Below are 16,351 nucleotides of genomic sequence, written 5' to 3' on the forward strand. Positions count from 1 at the left end.
TGGGCAAGGAGAGGGAAGAGGGAAACAGGTATAGATGAATGGGCACATTTCTTCCTTTGTAAAATGGATGGCTGAACATATTGTCTGTTTGGCCAAATGCTTGTGAGTTGTTTCAAGAACCCTAATGTTCCAGGTTTCTGATCTGAGGATCCAGTTTGTTACCATTCCATTTCAGCTCTTTGTTCGTGCTCTAAAGATAAATCCAATCCAAAACACTATCATCTGTATCAGTCAGATTCCCAGCATAGAATAGTCTCAAAAGGAGTAGTGAAAAAGTATAACGAATTAACTATTTACACACCTGTGCACTGGATTCAGGGAGCCAACAAGGATATTGATGCACCCAGGGATCTGAAAGCTGTTACCACCCCCAGTCCTGAAGAGCAAAATAAAGAAACAGTGTTACTGAATTTCAGTGAGAGTTGGAGTTGTGCAGATGAAATTCATCTGGCAGGGGCTATGGCTTTAGTCCCTGGAAGAGACCTCTTAATAGGAGCTATGGTTTAGGTAGAGGAACACAGTCACTGCCAAACCAGATGTGACAGGCATGGTGCTAGGGGATAAATTTTCCTTATTTTAATTCTTTTTGCCTTCTTATGTCCCACAGATGCCTCTCATGGGGGGGAACTCACTTGGATACCAGAAGATAAGGGAACCTGTTTGATGCATTATGTCATATGCTAGAGCAGAGAAGAATAAAAAATGTATCTGGAGAGGTAAACAAAATACACATCTCAACTCTCTTCTTGTCTTATTCATTCCGTGAGTGGCTTACTTGGTAAATCAAAGTAAGATGGCTCAGCCCAGGTCATGATCTCACGGTTCATGAGTTTGAGACCCACATCGGGCTCTCTGCTGTCAGCACAGAGCCTACTTTAGATCTTCTATTTGCCCCCCTCTCTCTGCTACTTCCCAGCTCACTCTCTCAAAAATAATAATAAAAACATTAAAATCAGATGGTTCAAGTTCAGCTACTTCTGATGCTGTCCAATTAACTTGGGGAAATCCATAGATAAGCCACATCAGAGAGCACAGAGAGCAACGTGTGTGCCCTGTTTCTTAACTCCTCCATCTCTCTACCTCAGGAGCCCAAGGTTCTCTGAAAACCCAGAGGTGCAATGATTTTCAGAGAAGGACACTTAAAAGACCTTGGTTTATTTCCATACACTGAGAGTGATTCTGTCCTGCTATTGGGGGAAGACAAGCCCTGCAATTTTCTCTCCAAAAGGGGGTATAATAAAAGGAGTAACTTTTCTCTAGAAATCTGCAAGCACATCCCACAAACTATTTGATTTCTGAATGCTGCCCGGGCATGAACCAAGGGGCAAGGGGGGTGGCATGGATGATGGAGTACATATTTCTAAATTGGAACACTGAAAATGATGCCCCTCCCTTGCTGGTGATCCAATTCATTCAAGATACAAGGAATGGCATCCTTGTTCAGGTACAATTTTCAGGCATCAGGAAAGAAGAACACTGTGAGAAGCCACACTTCTAGAGATAAGAAGGAGAGATCTGCAGGCTGAGAGATTCAAAAGTGGACGGTAAAGAAAAAGAAAAACTGGTGTAGGAACTTAGAACTTTGGACAGAAGCTATTTCTTTTCTGAATTCCATACTGCCTGCATCTCACTGCTATTGATATAATCATATAATGGTAAGTTGGAGTGCCCTTAGAGATACTCTATTTTTAAGACAGAGAAATTTAGATCGATCTAAAAGTTTATGATTGCATAATTTTTCTGATGAAGATTCTCACTCTTACAGCAAATATTTTATGACTTTTTAAGATATATATATCTTATATATCCAAGAATATTGTGACATCCTTGAAGGGAGAACGTTCTTCTTCCTGTGTGTTCCATCAGCCTTAATCTCACTCTGGGGAGTAAATAAGTGCTAAATAAAATTTGACCAACTGTATGTAATAGGCAGTGGGTGTACTGCTGATAATTCCAGTTTCTAAGAATTTAGAGGTGTTTCTTTATTATCAAATATATCCTTATTACTAATGGCTCATCTTGCCATACTCGACTCTAAACATTTGGCTCTAACTTGGGGTCAGGAAACATCCTTATATTTTATACGGAAGTTTGCATATTTGTCTACTTTTGAGGAAAAGAAATTTGCTTTGAATCTTTTGTTTGCAATCATATTTCAAGGGAGTAGGTAATACAAAATATATAACAACACAATTTTCTAGTGAAAGAAGATTTTAGGGGTAGAAAACTGTATTAAAGTTTGAGAGACTGAAAGTCTATGATTCTATACTGACACTGCAACCAATTACCTCTGATTTTTGCATTTCTTTTGTTAAATAATAGCTTCTCTCTTCCTGACTCTTTAAATCTTTTTTTTTTTTTATGTTTATTTCTTACTGAGAGACAGAGAGAGACAGAGCATGAGCATGGGAGGGGCAGAGAGAGGAGACACAGAATACGAAGCAGGCTCCAGGCTCTGAGCTGTCAGCACAGAGCCCTACGCAGGGCTGGAACTCACAAACTGCAAGACCTTCAACCTGAGTCGAAGTCGGATGCTTAACTAACTGAGCCACCTGGGCGCCCCACTCTTTAAATCTTCTAACTTGTGTCCCATCCTAAGAAATTTGCTTTAATGATTGTATACTCCTTTAGAGTGAAGGCATTGTCATTGCTATAATTGTATATGCTAAACTTGCATACTCACAGGCTGGCTCAGAGTAGGTGCTCAGAACTGAGTTTGTACAGAATCCGTGACATGGTGCAAGAACCAAAACTTCTCCAGTGAGATAAATAGATTTATCGACATTGGTCTTCCTTGACATCACTCAAAGGAATCAGTACTGCAGAAGTTTCGAGTTCTAGGCCAGGCTATTCTAGTAACATGAGTTCTGCAAACAACTTCTTCAACTCCCAGCTCTGTCTTAACTAAGGTGAAAACATGTCCAATACATTTAATGTGTCAGCCTCAATTTACCTTTGTATAACACTGAGACAATATTATCATTTAGTTTAGTTTTTGCAAGCATTGAAGAAGTTAATACATGTGATTTTTTTGTTTGTTTGTTTTTCTTGGAGCTGTGATCTGCTTGCATTAATTAGTTAATCCAGGTTTCTGGAAGTATAATTGACAAATAAAAATTGTATACATTTAAGTATACATTGTTAAGTTTTGATATATGTATACCAATGTATATTACCTTATACAATTACCATAATCAAGCTAATTAACATATCCATCAGCTCACATTTCTATGTGTTGAGAACACATAAGATCTATGCTTTTAGCAAATTTCAGTTATCTGATAGAGTATTATTAACTTTAGTCATCATGCTGTGATTAGATCTCCCGAACTTATTCATCCTCTGTAAATGAAACCTTGTACTCTTTGACCAGAATCTCCCCATTTTCCCCACCATTCAGACCTTGGCACCTACCATTCTACTTTCTGCTTCTATGAGTTTGACTTTTTTAGGCAACCCTTATCCACTATTGGTGGGACTCTAAACTGGTATAGCCATTATGGAAAACAGTATGAAAATCCCACAAAAAATTAAAATACAATTACCATATGATATAGTACTGGATATAATCCATGGAAATAATCCATGGAAATTCTGGATATAATCCATGGAAATAAAATCAGTATACTTTATTATTTATTTTTTTAATGTTTACTTATTTTTGAGAGCGCGCGCGCGAGAGAGAGAGCAAGTGGGGGAAGGGCAGAGGGAGAGGGAGACACAGAATCTGAAGCAGGCTCCAGGCTGTGAGCTGTCAGCACAGAGCCTGATGCAGGACTCGAACTCATAGACTGCAAGATCATGACCTGAGCTGAAGTCTGACACTTAACTGACTTAGCCACCCAGGTGCCCCAGAAATTAGTATCTTGAAGAAATATGTATGCTCTCTTATGTGCTGAAGCATTTTTCATGATAGCCAAGATTTAGAAACAACCTAAGCGTCCACTGATGAATGAATGGATGAAGAGACTATCGTACATACACATACAATGGTATATTATTCAGCCTTAAAAAAGGAGATCCTGTCATTTGAAACAACATAGATATATATAAAGGACATTATGCTAAGTGAAATAACCCAGACAGAGAAAGACAAATACTTCATGATCTCACTTATATTTGGAATCTTAAAAAGTTGAACATGTGAAATATTCAAAAAGATGACAACACACAAAAAATACTCAATTTTAGCAATAATCACCTATAAAGGTCTCTGGTGGTTCCTAAATAATTTATCATAGAAATAACCTTACTAAGCCTGGGTGGCTTGGTTGGTTAAGTGTCTGACTCTTGGTTTCGGCTTAGGTCATGATCTCACAGTTCATGAGGGCTCTACACTGACAGTGCAGAGCCTGCTTGGGAATCTCACTCTCCCTCCCTCTCTCTCTGCCCCTCTACTGCTCACACCCTCACTCTCTCTCTATCTCTCTTAAGAATGAGTGAATGGATGGATGGATAGATGGATGGATGAATAAATAAATAAATAAATAAATAAGAAGAGATAACCTTCCCTAGTACAGGACTAGCTTGAGCCATCATACAGCACCATGCAGCAGTGCTTAGACAAGAGGTATACTATTGGAGCAAGCAGTAGGAGTTCCCATATCAGAGCTTAAACTGAGTGGTTACATGACCTTGGCATTAGTCTCTTTAATGGTTAGACCCAGGCTTCTCTCCCATAGTGGTCATCATACTACACTTGCACTGGATCTCTATGGCGGGTTTGATGTGATGATACTTGTGTAGCAATTACGTTCCAGACTCATTTCTAAATCTAAATTGTTTCTCCTCAATCCTGTCTCAGAAGTGAGAATGAGTGTCTTCTACATGCTAGGCACTGTGGTGGCTGCATCTCTTAGGTCTCTTGGAGCCTCTCTTCTTGAAGTGAATAGGATGTTCTTTCCCTTCCTCTCTGTCCCTGTTTCTGTCTCTCTGTTTTCTTTTTTCCTGTGCCTTTCATGAAGAAACTGTGCAAAATGAGCACGTGCTTTCTCATTCTATGTTTCTTTTCTGACAAACACAAAAATGATATCACTTTGGTTCAAGAGGTTCCCCACTCCTGACTAGTGAATACTTACACATAATATCACTTTTCAAAAAATTCTAAGAGTTCCTGAACCCTATTTACAGGCTCTTGCTCCCAAATGCATTTCTAAGCAAAACTGCATTAAGCCCTCTCTATGCAAGTACTTTTTCTCTAATTATTATGTTTTTTTTTTCTTTTAATCTTCATTATTTGTCATATATCTGCCTTATTATTACTTTTTTAGCTCTCTCAAGCCTGGTTTGGGGCAAAAGACATTAATGGCAGAGAATCACACATTACCTTAAATGTACCTCCAGCAGCACTCTTCAAGGAAAATATGCACAATACAAAGTCAAGAGATTTGACTTTATTCCCAGCTTGACCACGAGGCTAGGTAATTTCAACCAGCCACTTCCTCTTTTTGAATCAATTTCCTGATCTTCAGGGAAGAAATAATGGAGGGGAAACATTAGAGAAGAAATAATGGAGAGATAACATATTTTTTAATGGACATCAGTCCACATTGCCCTCCAAATGTATGCCTTGCTTAGCCTTGCTTAGCCAAGCCATCAAGTTATGTTTTTCAGATATAGGAAAATGTGTAGATATTAGAGGATAGGCTCTTGGTCCCTGTCTACCTCTCCTCTACATCCGCATAGTCTGTAAAATCTTAATAGTCAGAATCACCCTGTGTATATGTCATCCTTTCCCACAACCTACCCCTAAAACAAAAAACTGAATACTACAATTTGGAAATTCAAAAGTAAATAATTTTGTGTACAGATGAGGTATCATCTCAACTTTATTTTGTATTCTAATTACTTTTATTGTTTAGTTCAAATAGATGATCAGACCCTTGGTCAAACATCCCCTGGCTTATCTTCTACAAATTCAAGTTAATAGGCATACCTTGACTATCAACCATAGGACTATATTCTATTACATCCCTCTTGGCCTCTAATAAATTACAGCTCTGGATTCAGTTTTTTAAAGGATGTTTTTTCATGGTTAAAAATTAAATATTTTATATGAATATTATTTTTAAAGCACTCTCAGAAACTAATACAATCTTGAAAATTATAATCAATAAAATAAAATTTCATTAATTAAATGTATTTTACCCAAAACATGCAAAAGCATGAATTCAAAGGGACACATGCACATCTATGTCTATTTCACTATTTATAATAGCCAAATTATTGAAGTAGCCCAAGTGTCCACTGACAGATGAATGGATAAAGAAGATGTGATGATGGTACACACACACACACACACACACACACACACACACACACAGGAATATTATTCAGCCATTAAAAATAATGAAATCTTACCATTTGTAACACATGTATGAAACTAGAGAGTATAATGCTAAGTGGAATAAGTCAGAGAAAGACAAATACGATATGATAGCACTCATACATGGAATTTAAGAGACAATACAAATGAGCAAAGAGGAAAAAATAAGAGAGAGACAGAGACCAACCAAAGAAAAGAGTCTTAACTATGGAGCACAAACTGATGGTTACCAGAGGGCAGATGGGTGGAAGGATGGGTGAAACAGATGATGGGGATTAAAAAGAGCACTTATCATGATGAACAGTGAGTTATGTATAGATGTGTTGAATCACTATATTGTACACCTGAAATTAATATAACACTGAATGTTAACTATACTGGAATTAAACAACTTATAAAAAAGGTAAATAAATCAATAAAATAAATTTTTATTAATTACATTAACTGCACCTAAACTAAAAAATTAATAAAAAATAAAATAAACAGTATCACATGAATCAAATTATACAGGGTTTTTTCAACGTTTTTTTGTTTTTTTTTTTTGTTTTTTTTTTTTTTTTATTTATTTTTGGGACAGAGAGAGACACAGAGCATGAACGGGGGAGGGTCAGAGAGAGAGGGAGGCACAGAATCAGAAGCAGGCTCCAGGCTCTGAGCCATCAGCCCAGAGCCCGACGCGGGGCTCGAACTCACGGACCGCGAGATCGCGACCTGGCTGAAGTCGGACGCTTAACCGACTGCGCCACCCAGGCGCCCCTACAGGGTTTTTTCATCATGCATATCATATTGTAGTCTAGTCATGTCTTATTATATATATATATATATATATATATATATATATACACACACATATAGATAGATAGGTAGATAGATACATAGAAGATAAATAGATATAGTGACTCATAAAAATAATGAAAAATATACCAACACAGAATGTTTAAAATGTTAAATTAATTTTATTTAAGTTTATAGAATAGAGGAAAAACTGAAGTGATTGATGGACTTCAGATAAATATTTCTTCTCAGGGTATATTGTATTATAAATCCTATTTCTAAGTTTAAGGAAAATACTGAAGAAAATAGCTAATATGTGTTTTAATTTTGAGTAGAATTGACTGCTACCTTGCATAGTAGGTAGTAGAATGGTCTCCCAAAGATAATCCATGTCCTAAATCCTGGAACCTGTGACTATGTTACCTCACAAGGCAAGAAGGAATGAAAGTAAGTAGATGAAATAAAGTTTGCTAACTAGTTGACCTTAAAATAGAAAATTATTTGGGCATATGCAGATAAGCCCAATCTAATGATGGGATGGTTAAAATTGGAAAAGGGAGGCAGAAGAGAAAGTTACAGAGATGGCAGCATGAGAAGAACTTAACCCAATGTTGATGGCTTTGCTGATGGGGATTTGGCTATTTTTCTCATGATGAGAATGGGTAATATGCTTCTGGAAGGAAAACTACAGAGGTCAAGTACCATTTTCATTACATCATATCAAGGATAGATACTGTCAATATACCTTTTTACTTTAATCTTGATAGCTGAGGTAGTGTTTGTCAGGTTTCCCCACTGTAAAATTACAGTTTTTCCCCTCCATTTCCATACTGGTCCCTTTGAAAGAAAGTCACTATATGCAACCCTCAACTGAGGAGTTGGAAGTTAGTCTACCTCTTTAAAAGTGAAGTTTCTACATAAATTATTTGGAATACTACATGGGAGATTTTTGTTTCCATTTTCTTACTTATACCAGTATGTATGTAATCATGCAAATTGTTTTATACGTCTGACTTTTAATACAATACTATTTGAATTTGTTGCTCAAATTGTTGTAGCTTGGGAGCTCTTTCAGTTGACTTCTTTGACATACCTCCATCAATGTGTGTCTTGTTTTGCTTTAAGCACTCCTTTACTTTCTGGTTCTGCAACGTATCATAAACACATCTTGTATATTCTCTGACCCAGTCCTATAACCAGCCATCTCTCCAGGAAGCCATGGTCCATTTATTGGAGAATACTATTAAAAATCAAGAAATAGATACCATTTGTTCTCATTACTCCTGAGGTGTCATTGATTATTGAATCTTTCAAGTGATAAAGAAATGTATTTGTGTAAACCAAACTGTGTATGTACACATAACTATATATATATACATTTGTAGATATATGTAAAACTTCAATTTAGACTAATGTCTCTAACTGTAATCCAGTACCACATGGGTCATTCTAGCCTTCCTGCATTGTTTATTTGTAAGCTGAGTCTAAGAATGAGAAACCTAGATCTTACCATCCATCATTCATTTGCTTAATACACAATTCCAGTATAAATGTATAGTGGCTTCATATTTATTAACCTACACCCTACTGGGCAACACCCTTACCAATTAAAGTACCGATTGTCTTTAGTCTCACAGTCTAAACTCACTTTTCACATTGCTTAGGTAAGCAACTTTTTCCCTATCTCCCCTCAGTGAGATTAGTTCCTATACTTGTCATACAGTTTGAATATTGCCATGGGGTGTCTGAGGTCAGGTGAAATCATATCACTTGTGTGTTGTTTTATTTTCACAGACACCCCTGACACATACTTCTCATCTTTTTCGATAAATATCTTAACCACAGTATGTCTTACTGGCCATTTATATATCAATTTTTACCTTTATCCTTCCAAAATTCAGATCTCTTTCCTTCATTATTTCAGAGAATTTCAATTTTATTATTACTATGTACATATGCTTCACACCTTATTTACCATAAAGTATCAAACTTCAGTTACTAATCTCAAGTCAGTACTGAAATATTTACCATATTTCACTTAAAAACATTCTTTGTTTTAATGGTTATTGTTTTATTAATTTCACATTTCTGAAATTATTGCCCTTATTTTCATGATTAAATTCCACTTTTCATGATTGTCCATACATATTTATGTTGTTTTTTAGCTGTTCTCTGTACCTAAGTGTTAACCTTTTGGCATGATTACCTACTGCAAATGTCTGTCCTTTTCATTCAGCAACGACTTAGTGATAATTTGGACAATATTGGCTCCTGAATCCTTTGTATATCTTCAACAGAATGAGTCATATGTTAGAAGGCTCAAAGCTCCATACTTGTACTAGATAAAACTGAAAGCTTGAGAGCTCTGGGGATGAGGTCAATGCTCTTATGTTTCACCTCCCTAGACATCCATTGTCCATCTGGCCTAATCCCATCTGTAACTCATTGTTCTACCACAGAATGACTCCCCTTGTTTAGTCCTCTAAAGACTTTATACTATAGTTAATATCATTGCTATATCATTAAATGGGATTGGGATAATGTTCTAAGCAGTAAGTAACTCACCTGGAATGATTTTTGTGGAGATCTTACCTCAGCACAGTATCTGAGAATCCTGCCTTAAAAGATCAGCTCTTAGAAAACTACCTTCTTTCATGGGGCACCTGGGTGGCTCAGTTGGTTAAGCATCAGACTCTTGATTTTGGCTCAGGTCATGATCTCGTGGTGCGTGGCTTTGAGCCCCCTATCAGTCTTTGCACTGACAGTGTGGAGCCTGCTTGGGATCTCTCTCCCCTCTCCCTCTACCCCTCCCCCACTCTTGTTCCCTCTCTCTCTCTTTCTCAAAATAAACTTTAAAAAAAAGAAAAAAGAAAACTGCCATCTTTCAGAACATTTCAGGGCATATTTTTCTGTTTGCATACTACCTCCTATGCTAGCAAGTTTAAATTACTTGGCTAAGTAACATTTTGACTACTTACCATAAAATTAGCACCATCAATTACTCATAATTAATATTCATATAAATATTCATATATAATACATAATATATATATATTCATATATAATACATTATATATATATATGTATATATATATATATATATATATATATATATATATTAGAGTGTAGTAAATACTCAAATATCTTTTTTTTTTAGGAATTAATCTCTGTTTAAGAAAACCAGAATAAATCCTTCATTTTGTGATCTATTTTGCTTAACATAAAGTAAAGGATATGGACAGTGCAGAAAAAGAGAAATAGGTTGAATAAAATATGCAAGAAGGAAGAAATAAAGCATTTAAAAAATACAGGAAGACTAACTTGACTGGAGCAAAGAACCCATATAAGAAAAAATGACTTTGAAAAGTTTTACTTCTTTTTAAGAAATGTGAACATCTTTTTTATGGGCAAAAATGTCAGTACTATTTTGGTTTCTGTGAGACAGAACTAATCCTGACTGCTATGGATCCTTTGTCTAATTTCAACACCACACTCTTCAATAATTGCAGAACCTGCATATTACAGCTTTACTTTTTACAAAGTGTTTTCAGTTTCTGAATCTGATTTGATGCTTAAAACTCTGTTAGAAAATAAGAATAGAAGAAAACTTCATTCCCCATTTGCAGAGGAAGGATATAAGATGCAGAGACTAGCTTGTGACATTTGAAACCTCAAGAAATGACCCTTTCTACCAGGCTGGCCAACCCTCTCAATGGGATTAAGTAATGGTTCTTCTTCTCTCACTACTTTCCAACATTGGAAAAAATTCACCTCTTCCAAAAAAGGACATCCTCATGCAGAACAATAGTCCATAATTACTGAGCAGTCAGACATCTGCATTGAGTATATTTTATAACTATCTATCATACTTTCCTGACTACTCTACACTGCTTGCTGGAATTCCACAATTTCTTTCTCATTACTTCAGTTTAGGGCAGGGGTTGTAATAAAATGGTAATACCACTGGTAGAGTTAACCTATTAAACACTGTCAGTCACTTAAACATTTTCCTGACCCTATCTTGGAAACAGATGTAGATAAAAGGGTAAAGAAGAGAGTATGAATGTCCTAATGTAGTCTGAGTCATACGTGACCACTCTGCCCTCTCTCCTGTTAGAGGAAAGTCAGGGTGATGTTAATGTATGCTTGCTTAGAAATGCCAGCCTGCTCCCTCCTCTCCACAGCCTGTACCAGCTGTAGCCCAATTAAATTCAACAGTTCACAGGTGTTCAGAGAAATGCTTTCAACATAAAACCTCAGTTGTTTTTAGGGCACTTCACTCTCTTTAGTACTCTTTAAATTTGAAATATTCTTCCACAAAACAAACCATGTTTACAAATGAAGGAAAAAATATATAAGGAATGATGATAAGGATGCTAATAACTATAAAAATGTTATTAATAACCAAAAAGAAATATTCTTACGGTGCCAGCTGGAATCCTAACAGATTTAGCCCAAATCTGAAGAAAATAATATTTTCTTGATTGAAATGGATAAGGGTGAGAGTGGAAGACCATCATGCTATATGTGTGATGAAGGTAAGAAAGAAAATATAAGAACTTATATTCCATCTTTTCTGGCATATTTAAATCATTTGCACACCCACTCCCTCCTACTTCCTGCATTTAGTCACTTACGTAATACATCACACACACAGACCCAGCCATATCTAGCCAGTGAATGCACCAAGAATACCTCTGTCCAGGTAATCTGAGCCTCAATCCAGAGAGAAAAAACTGACAGCTAATGATTACCTCTCCATTCACCATAACAAATACATTAACTTATTCCAAAGGACTTCGGAATTATTTCACAGATAACTAAGGTCAGAAACAATAAGGCACAAAATATGTGTAATTTACACTACACAAATCTGATCCATATGTACATATCCATCACATGAAGCAGTCCTTGGTAATGTCTGAATTTGGAGGTTCACTGCTGTATAAGAACTTAGCACATACAAATTTTGCAGGAGTAAACCAGGATAAAACCCATTCATTTATTCATTCATTCAGCAAATATTTATTGAGAGCATGGTAATGAGCCAAACAAACTAAATACAGTGCCCTAGGGAATCTTACTGCAGGTAATAAACATTAAACATACTTAATAACTAAATTATTTATTTTAAAAGGCAATATGTGCATAGGGAATAAGAAAAAGTCAAGCAAGGAAAAGAGAATCTGGAGTTCAAAAGGAGAGGGTAGGAAATATGGTAGGTTAATAAGAAGAAACTTCACCTACTTCATTTCAGAGATCCTTATATTTGTTGGATGATTCCTGAATTGATTTTAGACTACTTGTATTTACTAAAATTGGAATTTGGAAAATATAAGTTTTGTTTGGTGATGATGATGTTAACAACTAAACTTCCTTCAGCTTTTATTATGTGATAAACAGTACTAAATTACTTTACATGGATAATTTCATATAATAGCCACAAAAATTCTGTGAGATACCTAATGCTACTCCAACTTTAAATATTAGGAAAATATGGTAAAGAGAGGCAACATAATTCACCCAACTCCAATTCACTCAGCTCAATTATCAGAGCTGAGCTTTAATCTGCGTCTTGAATCCCAAGCCCATGCTATTAATCATTACTGTAGATCCCAAGTCTTACTTGTTTTATTTGGAATATATTCTGAACTCACACTTATTCATTTTTCTATTTATACTTTTAAAAAATAGAAAAAAACTTTCTGGATCATTCATGGATTTTTTTAATGATCTCCTTTCCCCCCAAATAATAGATGCATTGTCTAGAAAATTTTAGAAAATGCAAAGAAAAAAAATTTGAGATCCTGTAGGTGTGAAATCATTTGTATATTTTCTTCGATGATTAGGTTTTTTCACTGAAAAATGTATCACGAACATTTCCTCATATAATTAAATACCTTTCGAGGACATATTTAATGAGTACAGAGCAATTAGCCATATGAACCTATGCTAATTTGTTTAATCTATTATCATTAGAAATTAAACAGGTTGTCCATTTTTTTCTTATTTAACCAAAAGCAGAGCATTACATATTCAGTGAAAATCAGTCATTTTCTCAAGATAGTACATAAATATGAAATGGACGTAAGAAAAAAATATAATTAGAGGTATTGATTTCCCTATATCACTAGCCTACCCCATAAAATTGTAATCATCTTACACCCCATAGGCAGCATGGCAGCACATTCATTTTCCAACACTCCAGTCAATAGTGCAGATATGTAGGTATATATACAATACATGCTATGATGTATTTATTGGTTTTTCAAGTTTTTCTACAAAAATCTTGCTTATACAAACATTTTTTAAAATTTATTTAGCCCATAAAAAGGTCAGCAGTTTTTTACATGCTTCAGATATATTAATTTATTTTAATTCTTGAAAACAATTTTATAAATAATAAATTAAATATTTTCTAGAAGTCTGTGCTGGGATGAATTAGTGGTTCTCCACTGACATACATGTCCTGATCCCAGGAACCTGTAAATATGTTCTCTTACATGGGGAAAAAAAATATTTTGTTTATGTGATTAAATTAAGGATCTTGATATTAGGATTCTATCCTCAATTATTTGAAAGGGTTCTATGTAAGGGTCCTTATAAGAAGGAGGCAGTAAGGTCAGAGCCAGAGACAATATGAAGCTAGAAGCAGAAGTTAGTAACATGGACCATGAGCCAAGCAATGCCAACATTCTCTAGAAGGTAGAAAAGGCAAGGAAATGGATTTTCTCTAGAGCTTCCAGATGGGACACAGGCTTTCCAACCCCTTTTGGACTTCTGACCTCCAAAACTGTATGATAACAGATCTGGGGTGTTTTAAGCTATTAATTTTATGGTAATTTGTTACAGGCATACCAGGAAGCTAATGTGGATTTTAGTACCTAGAAATGGGATGCTTCTATAACACATATCTAAAAATGTGAAAATGGCACTGAACTGGGTAATGGATAAAGGCTGAAAGAATCTTGAGGAGCATGACTGAAACTGTGTTGTTTGCCTTAAACAGCAATATAACAGCCTGTTAGCAGAAATATGGATGTTAATGGCTGTGCTAGTGAGGATTTGAAAAAACGAGGAGCAAAACAGAGAAAATCTATATTGTCCTAGAGAATAATTAAATCATCACAAAGACAATATTGGTAGAAATATCACTAAAGACACTGTGAGGATTTAGAAGGAAGTGAAGCATATGTTATTGAAAAAGAGAGGAAAAAAGATACTTGTTATTTAAATGCAGAAGTTTAGTAAAATGTGTCCTACAGTTATGTGGACAGCACAACTGAAAGCAATGAACTTGAATATTTAGCTGAAGAGACTTCCAAGCAATGTTGACAGCAGAGTCTTTTTTCTATAATACTTGTACTAAAATGGAGTAAATTGAAGGAACAACTTAAGTAAATACAAATCATGACCTGATGATTTGGGAAATTACCAGCATAGCAAGACTGCAAAAGATGCTAAAATTAAGAAATATATTGTCACAAAAGCATTTTCTGGAAAGAAAACCAAGGATCGAGCACAAATACTGCCAGGAACTTTGAAAGATCAAAAAATTATTCAGTCATTCAGAGGACTCTTTGAAGGTATTAGGCATGTGATTCATGGATCCCCTCAGCCATCTCAATAGCAGAAAAAAATGGAGACGGGATTATCTAGGAAAGACCTAAGAGTGTCTTGTTCACTGACACTGTACATAATATCTCAGCCAACAATCGACAATCAATCCATCAATCAATCAAAAAACTATTATGTTTGGGAAAGGTACTTTTTGTTTATTCCTGTTATGCACGTTGGAAAGTAGGGAAAAAATGAATGAGCTTGGTGATTCATTTCAGAGAAATTACAAATTATTTGAAGATTTGAACATTTTTAAAATATAAAATAAAAATAGAGGAAATAATATTAAATGTTTCACTGTGTGGTCTAACATTATAGGAGGAATTGAGCAAAAAGGAGAATACATGTAAAGGTTTGAGTCTTTCAGCAGGGAGATACAATTTAAATTGGTCTTTCAAGGATGGATGCTATTTTCATGGAGAGCAGAGTGGGAGACAAACAGTGAGTGAAGAAAGAACTTCAGGATAAAGATAAAGTTGGCTTAAATTAGAGGAAGATTTAGTTTTGGGATTGGGGGAGATTATGTTATATGGGTAAAGTGTGGTCAGAATATATTGAAGGTAAAGTTTAGGTATTCTTTTTTATTAGGGAATCACTGAAAGGATGAACCTACTGGAGGCTTGAATCAATCATACTTGTGTTTGTTTTGAGTTAAAAAGCTTATCTTTTATATCTCACAACCTACCATATTGAATAAATAAATACCTGAATTACTAAACTTATAAAAGTAAAAACAAAAAAAGGTAGTCTTTTTTATACACAAATGCATTTAACTCATTTTATGTGATATTTATACATGAATGCATTTATCTTTGTGCATGTAAAACATTAACTGTGTAAAAATTCCAAGTCTATTTATGAAGGAGTGCAAATAATTATGTTGAAGTTCTTGTACAGTAACCAACTATCAAGTCTGTGTCTACCTAGAGGTGAAATGTGTCACAATTGTTTTATTTGTTCTTGTTAAGCTCCAATTAATTTTTTCCTATTCTTTTCTGTTTTTAATAAATTCTTTCATCAAATTATGTGTTTTTTCTGGAAGATTTATCTTTGCCCAATTATTTTATAATTACTCTGACTTTAAAAAAAAAAAAAAAACAACTGTCTTAGATTCATAGACATTTTGAAGTATCTGAAACCCAACTTGCTAAAAAGAGGAAGATAATAAGATCATTAAGCTTTGTTTCCCATTTGGGATAGACACATTATTATTGCTTTAAAATGTACTAATTAAGCTAGTTTCAGATCCTTAAGGAGTTAGAATCTGAATAATCTGATTTCACGGTCTTTGGTTTTCTGCCTCTTAGCCCACATCTGCATAAAATAGAACCAATCATGTCAAGCATCATCTCCTACTTTTACCTAATGTGGTTACTCTACTACAAAAACTTTAGTTTTGTTAGAGTCACACGTTTACTACCACTCCTATTCCTCTCTCTCTCTGTTGATTTCACTGTGCCTGGATTACTGTCTACTTTCTCTCTTCTACTTCAAGTTCTTCAATAATATCATATTCCCAATAGTAACTCTATGAAATTGCTCTTACCTCTTCTAATGTATTCTTTTAATCCATATATAAAAAATTCTCAGGCATATCGACAAATTTTTTAATTTGTGAGTTGTCTTGTTGCC

General features: G+C 35.1%; 1 long non-coding RNA gene across 1 annotated transcript; it reads right to left on the minus strand.

Annotated features, from left to right (window-relative positions):
• Positions 1 to 2,886: 2,886 nt before the first annotated feature.
• LOC122215081 lies at positions 2,887 to 8,323 on the minus strand. The gene is made up of 3 exons (XR_006200226.1): positions 8,193 to 8,323; positions 5,327 to 5,465; positions 2,887 to 2,904 (listed from the first exon to the last, which is right to left on the minus strand). It is a non-coding gene; the product is annotated as an uncharacterized LOC122215081 (long non-coding RNA).
• Positions 8,324 to 16,351: the final 8,028 nt, after the last annotated feature.

This window comes from Panthera leo, chromosome A3 (assembly GCF_018350215.1).
Source record: "Panthera leo isolate Ple1 chromosome A3, P.leo_Ple1_pat1.1, whole genome shotgun sequence".
NCBI lineage: Eukaryota > Metazoa > Chordata > Mammalia > Carnivora > Felidae > Panthera > Panthera leo.